The sequence below is a fragment of the Artemia sp. Qi Xiang Cuo genome, chromosome 15, assembly GCF_049724085.1.
Source record: "Artemia sp. Qi Xiang Cuo chromosome 15, ASM4972408v1, whole genome shotgun sequence".
In the NCBI taxonomy this organism is placed as follows: domain Eukaryota; kingdom Metazoa; phylum Arthropoda; class Branchiopoda; order Anostraca; family Artemiidae; genus Artemia; species Artemia sp. Qi Xiang Cuo.
Window position 1 is genome coordinate 7,263,246 of NC_142808.1, and position 20,429 is coordinate 7,283,674.

At 35.6% G+C, this 20,429-nt stretch overlaps 2 protein-coding genes across 4 annotated transcripts in view; both read right to left on the minus strand.

The window, feature by feature from the left end:
- Positions 1–6,533, minus strand: part of LOC148943282 (uncharacterized) — a 94,923-nt gene extending 88,390 nt beyond the window's left edge. Inside the window, exons 1-2 of the mRNA XM_089101378.1 lie at positions 6,518–6,533; positions 6,137–6,201 (exon numbers count right to left, since the gene is read on the minus strand). The gene's annotated coding sequence lies outside the window, so the exon portion shown is untranslated. The remainder of the gene's footprint in view (positions 1–6,136; positions 6,202–6,517) is intronic.
- Positions 1–19,577, minus strand: part of LOC148943283 (uncharacterized) — a 45,370-nt gene extending 25,793 nt beyond the window's left edge. Inside the window, exons 1-2 of one of the 3 annotated variants that reach the window (XR_016142945.1) lie at positions 19,432–19,577; positions 8,158–8,917 (exon numbers count right to left, since the gene is read on the minus strand). The gene's annotated coding sequence lies outside the window, so the exon portion shown is untranslated. Of the gene's footprint in view, positions 1–8,157; positions 8,927–19,431 lie in introns of those variants that run through there. The other 2 variants (XR_016142946.1, XM_089101374.1) reach the window with 2 other exon arrangements.
- Between the last annotated feature and the right edge of the window lie 852 nt (positions 19,578–20,429).

The following is a 20,429-nucleotide window of genomic DNA, read 5'->3' on the forward strand; positions in this document are numbered from 1 at the left end:
ATAATTTCTGTTTGTTTTAAGTTTTAATATTGCTCCTTACTTTCAGTTGAAAAAACTTGCTTTTAATTTAATTTCTGATCGTTTTTTAAATAATGCTGGGAAATCCAGCGCCCCTACATAAAAATTTTCCTTTCCCCACGGAAACATCCTCCAGGGAAAGATACTCCCCCGATCCCCCCCCACCAGAAAAAAAATCCCTTCTGAAACGTCTGTATACTTCCGATTTACCAATAGTATACGTAAAAAGTGGGTAAAGTTCATAATTTGCAGCCCTTCCCCCAGGAACTGTGGGGGATTAAGTCATCCTTAAAGACATATTAATTAGGTTTTCGACAATGCTGAACAACATGGCTATCTCAAAAATTTGAATCGTGTGACTTTGGGAAAAATGAGCGTGGGAGGGGGCCAAGTTGCCTTCCAATTTTCGGTCACTTAAAAAGGGCACTAGAACTTTTAATTTCCGTTCAGATTAGCCCTCTCACGATATTCTAGGACTACTGGATCGATACGATCACCCCTGGAAAAAAAAAACACGCATCCGTGATCTTTCTTATGGCAAAAAAATACAAAATTCCACATTTTTGCAGATAGGAGCTTGAAACTTCTATAGTAGGGTTCTCTAATACGCTGAATCTCATGGTGTGATTTTCATTAAAGTTCTAGGACTTTTAGGGGATGTTTCGCCCTTTTTTCGAAAATAAGGCACATTTTCTCAGGCGCGTAACTTTCGATGGGTAAGACTAAACTTAATGAAACTGATATATTTAAAATCAGCAAAAAAATCCGATTCTATTGATGTATGAATTGGTATCAAAATTACGGTTTGTAGAGTTTTGAATACTATTGAGCCAGGTTGTTCCTTACTTACAGTTCGTTACCACGAACTGTTTGATTTGTTTTGTTAGGGCAGTCTTTATCACATTATGGAATTTCCCTATTTTAGTTATCAATCTCTAAATACAGAATACATCAAATACTAAATTCCGCTGAAATCCCAAATTTTCCTGAATTTCTAGGCACTACCTATTCAAAATATCAAACACCTTTTTTTTATTATTACGAACCTCCACCAAAAAACTCCCGAGCAATGAGTTACCAAAGGACAGAAATATGAACTCAACATACGGTTTTTTTCCCTTCTTTCTTACAATAGGGACATTGTCGGCGTAAGCCTATATAAGATGTCCCAAATAAGGAAACATGTCAAGGAAATAATTCCCACTTCATAATATGCAGAATAATTACAATTAACGCATGTTGCATGGGCAGAACCCTTCTCTTCACTTCTTTCATTGTTTTAGACTTTTTTTTATAATAATAATAATAAAAAAAAGCTTTCAACAAGCATTTTTTCAGTTTTGAAATTCCTGGTGAAAAAATGCCATTTGAAACAGATTTTGCAAAGGGCATAAAAACGACCAGAATCTTCAGTTGACAATGCTGCATTTAGCAGATTTTTCAAAATTCAACAAAGGCTATTGAAAAAAATAATAATCATGAATTCCTTAGAAAAAAATGGAAAAACAAGGTAACAGGTGAAGATAAAGGTTCTCCCCGTGCAAAATGTGTCAACTATGATTATTCTGCATATTACGAAGTAAGTATTGTTTTCTTAACATGTTTCTTTATGTGGAGCTCCTTATCTAGGCTTACACCCTATTGTCTAAAGAGCAGAATCAACAAATCAGAGCAGAACTGTCTAAAGAGCAGACGTTTCTTACTAGTGTTTAAATTCGAGCAAATTCCTTGTTGGATGCATTGTAAGCAACACCAATGACTTTAGTTTTTACTAATTTAACAGCAACTTTTCAAGTAACCATCGAATGCTCATTCAGTTGGAGTGTGCAATCTATAAGATAAAAGTTCAAAAATAGCATCTATTAAATCTGTGAATAAAATATACTTTACAGAATTAGAGATCAGAAAACGCCACGAATGCAAGTTTACCAAAGCATCACAGCAAGCTTCAACAGGTCTCCTATATTCCCACCGCAATGCGATAAAAATTTGTCATTGCGCGTGCGCAAAGGCGGAGTCATGACGAATGGTGATGTGTCCCAAAAATCTTTAAAGGGGAGTATATGAATTTTCCTTACTGTATAATATTTATGCTATATTATTTCAACTATGAAATTTAATTATTTTGTTATCATTGCAACCCCCACCCTCCCCCGCTTTCCGGAAAGATAAATTCTGGGTGCGAGCTTGACCAAAACTCAGTACCTTTGTGAGCAATAAGTTACTAACGAGTAGAAATATATCGACTTACGATTATACAATCGACTTACGATTTTGGCTCCCTTCTTTCTTCAAATAGGGAGGACGTAGTGAGACTCATACCACTGTCTAAATGGGCAAAACCAACAACTACAATGGCGTTTTTGCTCAGGATTTTAGCTCTAACCAATTCATTGTTGGATACATTGTAAACAACATCAATGATACGGGATTTGCGTGTACAATCTATAAGATTAAGACATTTCAAATTAGCATCTAGTAAACCTGTGATAAAATGAATTCTACAGAATAAGCAATCAGAAAAAGCCACGAAGGCAAATAATCACTGTGTTCAGATGACACGCACGAATAAGCATCATTTCAAAATGGACAGTAGCACAGTACGAAGAATTTATGTACAGAGAAAGAGTTTACTTGCAGAAAATATTGCAACTCGAAAACCCTTGGTTCTTCTCATTGACTCAATATTTCTCATAAATTGAGAAATATCCGGTTAAAATTTTTTTTAAATAACCTTATCTCTTTAGCATTAAGATCTTATATCTATCTGCACAGATGACCGTTCTTTAGTTCATAATTGCTGATCTAAGATCTTACAACTCACTGATGTTAGCAAAAAGTGCAAAGAAGGCAATTATTCTGCCAAATAGAACAATGAGGAGAAAACTGATGATACACGCATCATTGTTCTTAGAAAGCTGATCAGAGCAAATATCCCTTAAAATTGTTTTCTGTTGAAAGATCTTAGCACAATGATGAGCAAAAGAATGGTCTTATTGCTGTAACTCGCAAACTTGGTTCTTCTCATTGGCTCAATATTTCTCACGAACAACCAATCAGGTTTTAACAAGATAGAGTCGTCAGTTGTTGTTTGTCTCCCCAGAAACTCCTTTTCCGTCTCCCCATTAGTTTACCCATATTTTGAAAATCAGATTATTTTCTTCTCCAGATATAGGGAATAAAGTGAGTAGCTCGCGAAAAATGAACCAATAGAATTAAAGTACACTTTTTAGGGCCAAATTATGAAACAGTGATTTCCCTTTTTCTCTTGGGTTCCTCGCGATTTCTATCGGACATGCAGGCTTTAAGTTCATATACCGTTTTGAACTAAAAATTCAGAGACTTTTTCAAAATTGAACCTTTTAAAAATAAAATAAGTCTTATAAGGAATTAAAATAAGGAAAATCTAAGAAGGAATTAAAATAAAAAAGGAATTTAAAAATAAATTAAGTCTAGCCAACTGTGTTTTCGTTATTCAAAATACTTCAAATGCAATTATAACTATATGGGCATGGCTACAGGTCTTAATTATCAAAGTGGTACTTAAAACAAAGATATTAATAAGAAATCACTTAATAATCCAAAATGAGTATGCTGATTTAGAACGTAAACATGGAGATGTTAAGTATGAAGAGCATACCATATTATATCAGTGTTTTTTTCGTAGATGTCGACACTGTCACGGCTAAAGGTATTATCTAATAGGTTCATACTTCTGAGATAATTATGAAAGACGTATGTTAAGCTGTTTTCAAATTATACCAAGGTCCTTTCAGGACCAGGGCTGTGGAATCGGCTATAAGTTTTAACCAACTCCGATTCCTGATAATTGTTAATATACCGATTCCAACTCGCGACTCCATTCAGCAAAAATTTACCCAAATTTTTTACTCCAACTTTAGTCTATTTTAAGTTCGATTTGGATTTGTTTGTCAAAATATTTTTGCCGTTTTTGGGTGTTAATCTTTATTTTTAGGGATTATTTTTACGGACGCTAGAGGTCAATTAAGCACTGAATAGTGGTCTATTTTCGCAGCCGAGAGGATTATAAAGTACACCAAATATGTAGGTTAAAATTTGAAGACATTAACTTCAAAAAGTAACAAGCATTTAGCCTAATTAGGCCGAGTCATGACGAAAGGTGTGCCACTGATGTATCCCAAAAATCTTTAATGGAGAGCATAGAAACTTTCAATACTGTATAATATTTATGCTGTGTTATTTTAACTATGAAATTCAATTTTTCGTTATTAATCGTAAGTCGAATTACGATTTTGGTTCCCTTCTTTCTTCCAATAGGGAGGGCGTAGTGATACCTGTACCATTGTCTAAATGGGGCTGAATCAAATACTACAATGGCGTTTTTGACCAGGGTTTTAGTTCTAACCAATTCATTTTTGGACGCATTGTAAACAACATCAATGATACGGGATTTGCGAGTACAATCTATAAGATAAGACAGATTAAAATAGCATCAGACGAATCTATGATTAAATTAAACTTTACAGAATAAGCGATCAGAAAAAGCCACAAAGGTAAATAATCATTGTTTTCAGATGACACGCACGAATAGACATCATTTCAGAACAGTTAGTCGCAGAGTATGGGAAACTGGTAAGCAGAGCTTGGTGTATTCAGCTTGGTGGAAGTAATGAAAGACATGGCTAATTAGAATAAAGCCAAGTCAGATAGTCTCTGTGAGATGTAAAGCTTCCTTAACTTTTTCAGAGTTGCATAAAAATGATTAATTTCACTTCTTGATGACTGTCTATCATCCATCCTAGGGCAGACCAAAGGTTGATAGGGATGGCATGGCTCTCTAATTCAATCAATTAAATTTGATAGCGATTTTCCTACATAAAAATTTTAACATTAACGGCCATTGGTCTTAAAAGACAAGTACAGCTTCAAAAGGAAAGCAACACCTCATTAATCCTGCCGGTGCCATGTGTTTTTAGCTTCTTTTTTTTTTACTGATTTTTCCCCACGTTCCCTTTTTTTAAATTGGCACCCGCTACTACCAAAAACTGCATAGCTACACGTGGATATGCCATTAAAAATTGAATTTCCAATAATTCCTAATTTTTCAAGACATATATGACGGCAATAGTTTCCATACATCTAATTTCTAACAATCAGATTTCATTTTCTTTGTCCTTGGTACTTCAACGGTTATAGAGCCTTTTACTCAACAAATCAAACCTTAGATATTTCTTGGAACTTCTTACAAAATTATTACAGTATTTTGCTTCTTTGCAATAATACACCAGACTTAAGTATAAGCGAAGTTGAAAAAAAGAAGGTCGTAATCATTGCTCGAAAACGTATACTTTGAAACTGTTATTTTATAAATATTTAAGTCACATATTTCCATTTTTATATAAATAAGTATTAGAATAAGCGGAACCCTGCCGATGCATCCATTCCCTTGGGAAATCCAGAAGTTGAAAAATTGGTATATACAAATACTTGGCCAAGTGCTAGGACTTTTCTGGTGCTGATTTTATTAAAAGTATCATTTACCCTCATCAATTAGCCAACACTACTTAAAACCTTATGGCGCATTAGGGCTATTCAATTTATTCAGAAAATTTCAATAAATCGAATGAAATTGATTACGATACAGAGTCATCTGATTATACAGCATGCCCCCACCCCCTCTCCAATTCAGAGATCTAAGATTTGTCACCCAAAGAATTTATTTTCAATATTTATTGACAAGCATAAGCGATATCATTAGTGAGTTGTTAGGATTCGTCATAAACGGAAATCAGCAATATCAGTAATGAGCTGTTAAGACTTGCTATAGAAGGACTTTATGTTTAGTATTTTTGACAAACATAACACGTTGCGTCTACGTTTTTTCTTTTATCATTGAGTTATCCCAGGACCACAGTTATCCTAGTGGTCCACTGGATTTGGAATCCTTTGTTCGATTCCTGGTTTCGCCAGTTATTTGGTTTGGAACGTGGGGTCAGTGGCCTGACTCTGTAAGCTCAGCCAGAGTCGACCCAGCTCCAAATAGGTACCTAGAGAAATCTGGAGAAGGTAAACAGGTTTATTTATAAGTAAAAAATGTATTCACTCTCAAGAATAAGACATAACAACAGACACTTACCTTCAAATCCCCAAAAGAAGTTGCCTTGATCTGGTCGAAGGGCCCTGAACTCATCTTGGTCCAAGCTGGAATGACTTATTTTATTAGCCATCAAGCTCAAAGAGAAACATTATAAATTGTGAGGACATTTTCCAAAATTTATTATTTTATTTGCAGTGTGTTTACATTTAGGCAGGCCCAATATATATGCTTGCCTACTTCCAAGCAAAAAAAATAATGGGCTATTGTTATAGGCTAATACTTGTGGCATAAACTTCCAGAAAAATATCGATGTTTGCTGTTTGCTGATCATAATGGAGAGATAATTACAACACTAAGCATTATCTTCCAGTGATTAGACCAAAAACCCCTTCAGTATTTCAACGAATAAATAAAACTTGCCTTTGTATTGGCAGGGGGTCGTCCAAGCATACATTTACTCTTCTTGGATTCATCTGTCACCAGTTGCTCGTCATTTGAAGGTGTGATCTGGAGAAGGTAAACAGGAAGGGTGTGCGAAAGCACAGGATGGCTGGCCCCCATCCCCCCATTGCACTTCCTGGTAAAAGGACCTTGAGACTAAGATCAGCACAGCTGGTTCGGACTTTAAGAAGTGTAGTGCCGCATCCTTTACCTTTTTATCCCAGAAAGGGGGTAGTATACTCAAACGAAAAAAATAGGAGCATTTCATACGTAAATTCTTTATAGTGAAGTTTCCTCTAGACAAATTGAGATGAAAAGATTTTTCCAAGATAGTTCTCATTGTCCGCAAATATAACATTACCCACATAAAAGAAACATAAATTTTAAGAATTCCTTCACAGATCGGAATTACAAAGAATCCTTTTCTTTAATGAGGGAAAGTGAGAGGAGTTGAATAAAACTTGATTGAGCCACCTAATTTGGCTGAGCCACCGAAATTCAAATCAATGACGGTTTATTTATAAGTAAAAAATGTATTCACTCTCAAGAATAAGACATAACAACAGACACTTACCTTCAAATCCCCAAAAGAAGTTGCCTTGATCTGGTCGAAGGGCCCTGAACTCATCTTGGTCCAAGCTGGAATGACTTATTTTATTAGCCATCAAGCTCAAAGAGAAACATTATTTCACTGAGTTAAACAGCGCTTTTCCTCAAGCCAAAAGCAAAAACCCCAACTAGAGCCATCAGAGTAACTATGACAATAGCTTTCACAGACTTATGGAAGTATCAAATTCGAAAACCGAATTTGTATCCCAAGTATCGCTTTTTGTGTTCTTCATCATGAGCTCTTAGTTTAAAAGTTGTCACGTGTATAACAAAAGAGGGCGCCTCATATATGTTTTAGGCCAGCATAAGGATTAACTATGCATAAGGATTAAAATTTTCAGCTGTATTAACTAATAAGATAGGAAAAATAAATGTAATACAACATAAAATACCGGTAAAAGACAACAAACCAATAAAGCAATACCCATATCGAATTCTGGAAGCGAAACGGGAAGAGATAGACCGAGTGTTGGAAGTCATAGAACATGCTAATTCAGAATATGCAGCACCGGTGGTGTTAGTCCCTAAAAAGGGCGGGTCAATTCGGTTTTGTGTTGATTACAGAAAGTTAAACGCAATTTCAGATGCAGATGCATACTATGGTGTTTCAAAAAAGGAAATTTCACATCACTACTTTATTCCCTTAAAATGAAACTGAGATTCCGTCTATAATAAGAAAAAAAAAAATACAATCCTTAATCTTAAAATACTGTTTCATAGTAAGGTAATAAATCTATCTTTTATTCAATGACAGTACAGTATGGCAAGGACAAATTCTCTAAGCATGTTTTACTTTTAACAGGAAAAAATATCAAAAACTACCTCATTTCTGTTCAATTAAAACATACTATGCAGTATACCTAATAGCTTTTCTTTCCTTAGAACAAAATTATCTTTCTCTTAAAGCAGATTCTTTTTCTTAGAACTTGAAAAACAAACAAGTTTTCTTAAAAAGCTAAGAACCTAAAAAGAAGAATTGACGTCCAAAAATAATTTATATTTTGTTTGAGCATGCCCAAACTTGATTGCTAGTTCTGAAGATAGTATTTGGCAACAGTGGCATTAAACATGTTTTTAGACTTCATAATCAAATAGCAACAGTTTGCAAGTATACTCAACATGCTCTGTACCCAAAATACTTGAACAAATGCTTCACACAAGGTACATATTATTACATAGTTAAGCAAACTAGCTTATGAAATTTTACTTCACATGACATGGCCACAAAATGGTTTTCCATGATGGGGTACTGACTTTGAATCCGATAATATCCTACATGCCCAAGAGCAGAGTTCTTACACCAGTCAGTACCTACGGATGGCAATCAAACATAAATTAATATTGTCATCTGCATAATTCAAACACAAGTCTTATTGTGTAATTTAAATTTGGAATTTTACCTCAAATTGTGAGGACATTTTCCAAAATTTATTATTTTATTTGCAGTGTGTTTACATTTAGGCAGGCCCAATATATATGCTTGCCTACTTCCAAGCAAAAAAAATAATGGGCTATTGTTATAGGCTAATACTTGTGGCATAAACTTCCAGAAAAATATCGATGTTTGCTGTTTGCTGATCATAATGGAGAGATAATTACAACACTAAGCATTATCTTCCAGTGATTAGACCAAAAACCCCTTCAGTATTTCAACGAATAAATAAAACTTGCCTTTGTATTGGCAGGGGGTCGTCCAAGCATACATTTACTCTTCTTGGATTCATCTGTCACCAGTTGCTCGTCATTTGAAGGTGTGATCCTTTGAAATACCTGAAATTACTTTAAACTTAAAATAAAAATGAGTGTATAAGACCAGTTTTTTGGTTAATGTCATCAGTTAATAGATTGTACATCATAGCTTTTCAGGCGAAAGATGGTGTAAGAAAATCATCATAAACAACTACTCTACAAACTCGATGTAAGAATAGTATACTTCCTTCTAATAGTGTGGTAATAATTATGCAACATTGCGAAACCATTAATAATATGATATACACAAATATTCATTTTTGGCGACTAAATGTATGTTAAAGGGCAAATGCAGTGCTAGTTTACTTGATATCGTTTTGACCCCTATTTGGCAGCAAAAACTGTCAGGAATTGGCATTTAGCCCAAAATTCAAATAACCATGCCTCCAAGGATTGACGAAGTGAACCCCGGTACTGTTGCATTAAACGTACACTTCTAAAAAGTCAAGTTCAGTTAATGCTAATAAAATAAAATAGGAAGAATATATAATAGTTTATAAACAAATTTGGGCTATATATTTGCACATTAGGGGGGTGGGGGTAAAGAATGCCATATATTAAATACGTAATCTAACCTAGGTACCTCCCCCCTCTAAACCTCAAAAACAACAGTTTAAATATAGTAAACGCAATGAAAACTACTCTTTGAATTCCATTTCAGAATGGCAATCTCTTGAAAAAACCAGTCTGGCGGGTTTGTATGTGTCCAATAAAATGTGTCCAGAAAATGACCAGTCATTTTCCAAAAATTAACCGCTCGCGCTCATATCGACAAGCTTTTCAAATTGAAAATATTGGCCAATCCACTTGGGACCCCCCCCCCCGCGTGGTTTCCCACATCCATGAAATTTTGGATTTAATGCCATCTATCAACTATAAAAAATAAATTTTGATTTTACTTAGTCGGTCCTGATTTCCGGCTTTGTGCAGCACTTCCACTCATGTCAACCTTTCAGCCCCCCTCGTAAAATCCGCTAAAATGCAAATGGTGCTTACTGTATAAAATGGGAACTCGTTCCACAGAGTACTTTCTTCTCTTTTTTTCTGAGAAGTCATTGTTCATAGCGTGACAAAGGAACGGAAAAAGAAAAGAGGAAAAACCTTCAGTTTTTTTTCTTGAGAAACAGAAAAAAGAGACAGCAATACTCGTCTACATTTAAAGTTTTTCATCCAGTTTTTCCAAAAAATAGATTATCTGGATTATTAAAGTGCATTCAGGTGCTTGAAACTTTTCTTTTCTCCGAAAATGCTGTAGAGAATGCCACGAACATAGTTCGTAGCTATTGATGACCCTATGATAAACATAACTAATAGTGGTTCAGACACTAACTTTTTCAAATAACTTATTTGGCAAAAACTAGAGGAAAAACAATAAGACAGCTATATGATCTAATCTGTTTATCACAACCTGAATAGAATAAGTTTCACGAGAACTCTCGCCACTCCCAGTAAATTTATCTATAAGATGTCTTCAGAGACAAGGGCATAGGAACCGTTAACTAGAATTTTAAGTATCAATATGAAAGCACCTTTATGATAAAACACGAGCATTTAGAGTATCAGCGTGAAAGCACATTTACAATCAGAAATTAGTGGGAATGAAACAACTAAAATGAGGAAGTGCGTCCAAATTCAATTTATGTAATGATGTAACATAAATTTAAGAAAGAAAAAAAAGTGAAATTAGATTGTGATTTTGCTAATGACTGCATAGGATTTAAAACAATGGAAGTTTTGGTGTCAATTTTGTTTTTAGTATGATAGATATTCAAGATTATTTATTTGCCGATTGCCAAGAGTTCAAAGAAAAATATGAAAAATATGAACGGAAATGTAAGAGCGTATCACTGGCCAGTCACTGGTCATATTGCGTCACTGGCCCAGTCACTGAAGAGGTCACTAGACATTCTTATGGGACACCAGTGAACATAGTGGATGTTTTTGCGTTGCTGAGTCGTTGTTTGATATCACCAGTGAGATTTTGAATCACTGGGATTCAAGAGCTCCAGTCACGTAAATCAATGAAAAGACGCGTAAAGTTTAGCACTCACTGGCCCAGTGACTGGTTAACATAGTAACAGCTATTAACATAGTGGCGCAAAAATACACTCTTAGCTTTTCTTGCTCTTTTCTTCTTTGAATTGTAGTCAACCCTCAACTAATAAAACATAAAAATTGAATTCAAGAATTGCAAACCGCTTGACTGACTTATCGTCTATGAGCCTACAAATTATTGCAACAACACAAAATAGTTGAACTAAACAACTGAAAAAAATTGAAGGCTTCTCCACCACATTTCAATTAATTATCTGTCTCTGTCCTCTCCATTGCCAAGTATTTCGTACCGAAGATCACTGGGTGATCTTCGCTTATCAGTGATAAGAATAAGAATATACAAATTTCTCACACACAGATAGATACAAACACGTTTACGTTTTTCACCGCACAGAGATTCTTGCACAGGGTTGCCACCGTCAGTAGGATTTTAATAGATCTAGCAAAAAAAATCTGGTAAATTTAGAGGATCTATTCAATTTCCCGAAATCTAGTTAAAAGTCATGATTTGTATTTAACAAAACTTTCGTTATTTTCCATGAATTCAGGAACAAAAAAAAGGGTCCATTCATTAAAAAATCTGATTTCAATTACGTTAGATATTATGGCTGCTATTACTCTCATTTTTGCGATTTCACGTCAACCTTAAAACTTAAAAATCTCTACTTTTCTCTTGACTTCTTCTTGATACTCACTTTGAAAGGCTAACTATTTAAAACCAGGCCTAGCATCTCGGCTTAATTTGTTTTCAGAAAATTTTCCCAGACTCTCATAACAGCTGTCACGTGTGTTGGTTAGCCTTGTCCCTTTTTAAAGACGCTGCTGGAAACAACTTTTTCCATACTTGCCCAAATTCTTTCTGACTCTGTGCAGCTTGCCCCATTCAAGTACTGGGGCAGAGAGACAGTTCTTGACTTTGTCGGTCATCAAAACTAAAAACCAGAATAGGCTAAATGTCTCAAGTGTTTCGTCCCTTATGAAAACGAAGCAACTTGTTCTCAGGTCTTCAAGTGGAGTACATGACTGGGTGATCCCCAGCAATTTGACTCAGGCTATCAAGAAATGGAAACAAGTAGACCCCTTCAGTCAGAATCCGACACTAATGGATACTTTAAATTCAGATGAGGCCGAGGATGATTAAAGCCTTTTAAGTGCGACTTTTTTTAAATGTGAATACATATTTTTCTTCTTACTTTTCAATTTGTATTATTTGCATGACCTGAAGACAACTGACACAATGTTATTTTTTTTAAACTTATTTTAGTATGAAGTATAAGTTTTCTTTTTATTGAAAGCATTAGTCCAATTTGACGAGCACTTTTTAATTCCCATATTTTTAAAACTAGAACGGTAGCCAATTACGTCGTTTCTATTTTGAAGTGACAGAGATTTTATTGGTTTTTGATTCCCTTGAATATAAACGAGAGAAGCCATAAAAAATCCGTAAAAAAAAAAATCCTAAATTAATTGCTTTAAAATTTGCCAGAAATCTTTATAAGCAGCTTATCCCTTATTTAAAGATCAGCCCAATTAGGGTTTTAAAAGTGAAAAATTTCCTCTTAAAATGTAAATTTGAAGGGTTTAGATTTAAAACCTAAAAACGGAAACTTGGGGACGAATTTCAAAAGCTGCCAGTTTCAAACACATATCAGATTCTAAGCTCTTCATTGTCTGAATTGCTTCATGAATATGAGTTGTAGCAGTTTTTCTTTATTGATTGTCTTTCCATTTTTTAATATATCTGAATTTTATGACCTGAAGACCATTGATAAATTTAACGCCGGGCTTCACCAGCAGGATTTCCAGAATCTAAGATTCCAGACTTTTGTTTGACGTTTTGGATACACCGCATCTGGAATATGAAGCCTATCCAGTAGTACATCCAAATAAAAAAAGGGTTTTTGAACTTATAGGTTTCCAGAATTTTCAATCCTACTATAAGCACGAAAGAAAAGAGGAAAAGAGAAAAAAAAGAAGAAAAAAGGAAAAGAGATTGCGGAAATCCTATTGATTATCCTCCTATAGTAAAAATCGATGCTTGATGGTGCGCGTGCCGCGGTAGCCTCACAAATTTTTTTTGAGCATTTAGTAAAAACAGATTCAATTTAGTAAACTTTTCCTCTCAGATTTAGTAAATTCTTCCAGGCCAGGGTGGCAAGACCAGGCCCTGGTCTTGCATCCAATAATTGCCGCGCGTGGAGTTAAGATAAGAATCTTAACTGACAGAAAAGGGATATCGATGCATATCTACATTGACAGTTTTCCTTCCAGTTTTTTGTCTGAAAAAATTCTTTTTTTGTAAAATAGTGCTACTTACCAAAAATGTGCCACTTTTGCTAAAGTGTCCTAATAGTGTCAGGTGTCCCGAAAAGTGCCATTTAAAAAAAAGTGTCAAAAGTGACACTAAAGTGTCACCGGTGGCAACCCTGGTTTCGTCTCTCATTAGTATATAAATGTGCCCGTTTAGTGCACCAGTACTGTCGTATCTACCACCCTGTTTGAATTTTATATTTCCGGGGCTCTAGTTTAGATGTCGGCTACTTATCTATTGGGTTTACTGGATGTTTCACACCTCGCTTATGCTGATGCTGAGCTTTCAGAGTTCGTTTATTTTTATAAGAATTTGATAATTTGACTCTTCTAAAATATATCCTCTCATTTTATATTTTGAATCACTTACCTAGATATTGCCAAGGAATTATTTGTCCTATTTGGTCCCATCCCAATAATATTATTTATTTTAACAATATTATTTATTTATATTTAACAATATAATAAAGGAAATTATCTATTTGGTACTGGTACCTTAAACGTACACCTCTAAAAAGTCAAGTTTGGTTAATGCTAATAAAATAAAAATAGGATGAATATATAATAGTTTATAAACAAATTTGGGCTATATATTTGCAGATTAGGGGGGTGGGGGTAAAGCATACCATACATTAAATACGTAACCTAATCTAGGTGCCCCCCCCCCTAAACCCCAAAAAACTACAGTTTTAAATATCGTAAACACAATGAAAACTACTCTTTGCATTCCATTTCTGCATAGCGGTTTCTTGAAAAAAACCAGTCTGGCGGGTTTCGCCTCTCATTATTATATACTTGCCTGTTGTTAACATGTAAGGTTTTTATGGAAAAGGGTAGTTGTATAAACTTTGGAAATGACGAATTTGATTGTAAATTGAAGGATCTAGTGTCCTTTCTAAGAGTCAAAAGTGATCAGAATGTAACCAAACTCCTCCCCCTCAAATGCAGTTGGTAAAAATTTTGAGATGGCGATTTTGTAAAAAATAGTCGAAAGTCAAATAATTATAACTCACAGGTCAACAAACTCCCAAAAGCACCCAGGGCAAGAGCTGTAAGTTGTGGAAGATGCCCATTCTTCCACAGAACCCCATAGATAACCTATGGCTTTTTATCAAGAAAAAGAGGGCATGATTGATTCTTGATCCCCAAATTTAGGAATCAGAAGTTATAGTGCCCTTTTCAAGTAAAAAAAAAAAATAACAGAAGGCGACTAACCCCCCCGCCCTCTTTTCCCCAAATACATCTGATAAAAATTGAGACATCCATTTTGTTCATTATAGTCCAAAGGTCATATAACTGTGACTCCCGGGTTGACAAAAAAAACACAGCCTGAGGGCAAGGGTTGTAAGTTTAAGTTGCCAATTGTTAATATATGTTAACAATCCAGGGGTTTATGGAAGGGGTGGTTGTAAGAAGTTTGGAGGAGGCTCATTTGATTGGAAATATAAAACTCCAGTTCCCTTATTTAGTCAAAAGTGATAAGAGGGCAACCAGCCTCCACCCCCTAGACACCTCCGTCCCCAAATGCATCTTATCAAAATTTTGAGGTAGCCCTTTTTGATCAAAATATTCCAAAGGCCAAGAACCTATTCTTCTAAAGCTGATACCTCATTATGTTATGTTATTCTAGTTGCACATTGCGAACACATAGGGTTATTATTGCATATCTCTTTTAAAGAGCCAAACATGATCAAAAGACAGCCCCCCCCCCGTACCTTTCCCCACACTTTATTCAATCCAATTTTGGGATAGCTATTTTGTTCAAAATAGTCTGAAGGTCAAATAACCATGCTTTTGGGGTTGACTTCCACCTGCCCATAGGGCGAGGGCTCTGAGTTATGCAAGTTGCAGGAAAACAAGTGACCTAAGCCTAATATGGGAGAGGGGTGTATAGTTATGAACGTAATATAATGAATAGCCTACAATGCTTAAATCACTAACTGCTTCCAGTAGCCCCACTATTTGACTATCTGTAAGACTCCCTGCCATTAGTGCCCCTGAATATTTTCACGGGCGGGCCCTGAGGAGATGTTGGGTTCTCCTCGTCACCCCCCCCTCCCCGCTCCATAATCAACAATGATTATAGTCAAATTGAAGCCAGCAAAGTTCTCCATATAGAATTAAGAGTGAAAAAATCTACCACGTCCTTGCTTCTTAATGCAAAGTAAATGCTTTTTTTATATTATTTGCAACAAAAAACAGTTATAATCCCTGCGCTTATTCCACCAATGAAATTACGCATCAAAACCATGGGATTCCGACCAGTCAGTACATACGGGTGGCAATCAAACATAAATTAATACCATCATCCGTATAATTTAAACACAAATCTTTTGTGTAATTTAAACTTGGAATTTTACCTCAAATTGTGAGGATTGGAAATATATATTGAACGATCTTATGTCAATTTTAAATTCTTGGCCAACATGCCTGAGACTTTAGGCAGGCATGCCTTTCCAAAAGCTAACAAACAAGTATGTGTCCAATAAGAGTCATGCATACTCCCGCCATTTACCTGTGCCCCAGATATTTAAACATTTGCCTCTCAATTACTTGGACTATCTGTCTTGGCTTTTCTCTGTCGACAATTAGCTATGTCTTGATGCAACCTATGCAACCTACTGCAAAATACTTGATAACTTCAATTCAAAATTTTGACAAGATGCATTGAGGAAGAAGGTGTGTAGGGGGTGGGGACTGGTTGCCCTCTGATCACTTTTGACAAAATAAGGGAACTAGGGTTTTATATTTCCAATCAAATGATTCCGTTTCTGGTCACAGAAAGGACCAAAATTTCACTTTTATTAGTGAAGCTTAATAGATTGTTGTATTTTGCCAAGGGATGTTTACACACACAATTTTGACAAGGAGTGTTTATACACGAAATGCATTATTCAAGCAGGTAGTTGGTACCTATGTCAGAGAAGGTTTCTAGGTTAGTCTTATTAACCATCTAATCTTCAATGTACCCTGGGAGGAAAGTGTGTAGCTTGATATTACCCTTCAAGAAAATAAAAAATCCGTATTGGGTGTGTATATAGAAGCCCTAGTGCACCCAGTCTTGATGATTATGAAATATATCTCAAAACATTCATTTATGAAATGGCATCTACAGTATCACCAATGTTTCTATCTGATTTGATAATTATTAATGATTTCAACTTCCCATTAATCAAGAGGGTTGAGGGTCTTGGTCATGCAGTATCTAGTAATGGAGATTCGCCATTTGTGTCTTGCTTATCTGATAACTCCCTTCATCAAACGGTTGACAAGCCAACAAGGCATCATGGCGACCAGAATCCTTGCTTGTTGGATCTTGTAATTATGATCGATCCAGATCCCCTCATTAAAAACGAATTTCTTCTTCCAGTTGGCAACAGCGACCCCTCAATCCTCCTCTCTGTGTTATCCTTGAATGGACGTCTGCAACCTAATCTTTGTCCTCAAACTTTTATTGACTATCAAGCAATAAAGAAGGAACTAGCCTCAATAAATTGGTCAGAACTAATCATTTCTGATGTCGACATTTCATGGACAAACCTTCAAGAAGCCCTCCTATCAACAGAAATAAGCACTCCCGTGTCAGCTACTGAAAACAGTCAAAAGCACTCCCATTCCTCACAAAGGATACTAAAAGAATAATCAACAGGAAAGCCAGAGCCTGGAAAAGGTACAACAATGAGAAAACACAGAAAAATTGGAGAAGGTATGCAAAGGCTCGGAATCTCGCCTCCAATGTAGTTAGGAAACTGAAGTCTCAACACAAGGAGAAGCTTGCCACATATCAAGACAAATCCCAAATCTTTCTAGAGACATGTTTCTGCTAAAAATCCTAACCGTTACACAATTCTGATCTCAAACATAATGGCAAAACCCACTCATTGCCACTATTAAGGCTAGTGTATTGAATATCCAGTTTGCCTCTGCCTTCACCATCCGATCTTGCCCAACTATCCCTGCAGCACCACCATATTTAATGTGATCCAACGCCAAAACTATCAATTAATGAAGATATGGTCTTAAATAGCCGTTTACATCACTAGGAACTTCCTACTCTTACATACAGGAGGAAACATGGCAGCATGATTATAGCCCACACAATTATTTCCAAAAATGTTCTCCCTAGTCTCCTTGCCCCCCCCCCCCAGAATGTTATGTGACTACGGGGACATTCCAAGAAAATCTTAAAGAAACGCCCCTTAATCTGAGAAGGAAGCCAGCGAGTAACAAACTTATGGAATCAATTCTGTAAGATACAGACAGGAGGTCTGTATCTTAGACAGACAGACAGACAGGAGACTAAGATAATTCTCTTACATACAGGAGGAAACATGGCAGCATGATTATAGCCCACACAATTATTTCCAAAAATGTTCTCCCTAGTCTCCTTGCCCCCCCCCAGACTGTTATGTGACTACGGGGACATTCCAAGAAAATCTTAAAGAAACGCCCCTTAATCTGAGAAGGAAGCCAGCGAGTAACAAACTTATGGAATCAATTCTCTAAGATACAGTGGTTGCTGATTCGAAAGGTGCATGCAAGCACAATCACGACAAAGAATGGCTACAGCAAGAGTTCCTACATAACTGGAAAGCTGTTGAGTCCTCAGCCCAAATGTAGCAAACAACCTACAGAAGTCATAATTGAGCATTACAAGGATGAAAAATCTTTAAATTCTCTCCAAGCTGCAATTTAAGGTAAGGTAGATCCAAGCCATTGAAATTGTATTAAAAAGCACAACTTACTAAAAATTATTTACATCTATTTGGAAAATAGCACACACAATTTAAAACACATGCAATCCATTTTTGCTTAAATTGGATTTTTAGAAATTAGCAAATTAGTGTCAATAGTATAAAATTGTTAGCTAATTACTTGAAAGTGACAGCATTATTGTTGATGAAACCGAATAGGTAATTTGACAAGATTGAAAAAAGAAGTATTTTTTCTGTCTTAACAATAGCCAACAGATTTAATGCATGAAAAGTTACCATATTTAACAAAAATCTAAAAGGTAAGGGGGAATAGATGGTGGAATGTATAACTATTTGAAATGTATTTAGATAGAATTCACAACAAATTCACTTTTAATTCACAACAAGAGATAATTCAGTTTTTATTTTTCACTAAAACTAGCATCCACAATTCCATTATGTAAACATGGTGTATTTTTATCTTTAAAGTCCTCTCTTATAAACTGTCAAAAACACATGTCAAAATACAGGGTTTCATTCTTCCTGAATTCACTGTTGGGGTGATACATTAGGAAACTGAATAATGGGGGGAATAACATGTGTTTTGGATTTTAAGATATCAGAAAGTATAAATGACTTAGATTGACCATTTTTTTTATATTCTAATGGACACATGATAGATTTAGTGTACATAAAATTAAAGGACACTAGAGATGCATTTTAAAGGTGGGAGGGATAGGGTCGTTACAAGTCAATTTTTTTTTGGGGGGGGGGGGGAGGGGGAGGGGGCAGGGGATTTGGCCAACTGGCTGGTCATTTTTACTGACTGTTTTTTGTCAATAATTAGCATAATGTCTGTTTTGAATACAATATGTAAAATCACTGCACAAGTCTGTAAAACCACTGCAGTTGCTAACTGAGATTCAGATTTTGGTAAATATGTCACTATTTTAAAGTTCTTTATTTAACCAAATGGAAAATTGTGGCACCATCTGTAAACTCATGGCAGGAGTTGGTAAAACTGCTGTGTTTACTAACGAAGTTTGAACTTTCTGTAGACGGCAAATCAGTAACAAGGTCATGGTTGAAGGCCAAGACTGAGTCCATTGATTTTTCAGTAAATTCAAGTTTGGTTAGGTTTCATGGTCTTTATTTAACAGAACAAAGAATTTTAGCAGCACCATAAAAATGATGGTGCTTTGCTTCACAATTTTACCAACTTAATTCTTTTTAATGAGTGACCAAAACATTGGGAGGCTTCCTCCCTCCCCCCAAATATGTGACAGCCCCTAAGAATAATTTACATCAATATCAGAGGAGTATGCTTAGAAGGGGGTGAGGGATATGATTTGTGCTGGGGGAGGGGGAGCACTTTTCAAACGGTTATAAATAATTGAAATGACATTATTGAAGTATGGGGGTCTCCACCCATGACTAGTACAGGTTTTTTTAATACAGATAGAATTTTATATTTACCTCCACATATCTGCAGGTCATATTCTTTTTAAAATTACGTGCTTGTTCACTCGGCATATTATTTGCTGCAACCCAGCAAATTATTTCCTCTTCTTGGATTCCTTTTACCACCTGTTGCATGCCATTTGTGGGTGAGACCCCTTGAAATACCTGAAATTAGTTGAAACTGAAAAAAAAAAAAAAAAACATAACAGGGATGCAGAATACCAGTTTTTTATTATTGTCATCAGTAAATAGATTGTGCATCATAGCTTTTCAGGCGAAAGATGGTGTAAGAAAATCATCATAGTCAACTACTCTACAAACTTGATGTAAGAATAATATACTTCCTTCTAATAGTGTGGTAATAACTATACAATATTGTGCAACCATTAATAAAATGATATACACAAATACTCAATTTTGGGGACTGCATATAATGTTTAGGGGCAACATCAAACTACGTATTTCCAATGTATTCTGTCACCTGTCACTTGTTTTTCTGGTTCTTGTTTTGTCACAGTTGGTTCAATTTATAGGTACACACGTTGAAACAAGAGAGACACAATGGGAGAATAGATGGGAAATTTTGAATTTTGGCTATATATTTGCAAATTAGGGGGATTGGGGGTAGAGTATAGGGGGGATGAATGCAAAATATGTTAGCTACAATTATTCTAAATATTATGGCATGGATTGTTTTTTTAACATCTTTCTTTCTCTACAGGTCATTCTCTAGACTTATACCATAATAGAGCAACGATGTTTTTTCACAGTTGAAAAAAGCTTAGAAGAATAGGAAGAAAAGTGTGCAAACCAAGATCAGAATATTGGAAGCTACAATGATGAGTGGTCAAATATGATTCTGAAGCATGGGCACTCTGCAAAGCAGATAAGATTTGCTAGATGTTTTTTGGAGAAATTTGTCTACAGATTGTTCTGGGTACTTAGCTTACTAACCTATTTCAAACAGTAGGCTGTACAAAAAGTGTGGTTCAATCTCACTTTCTCAGGCTATA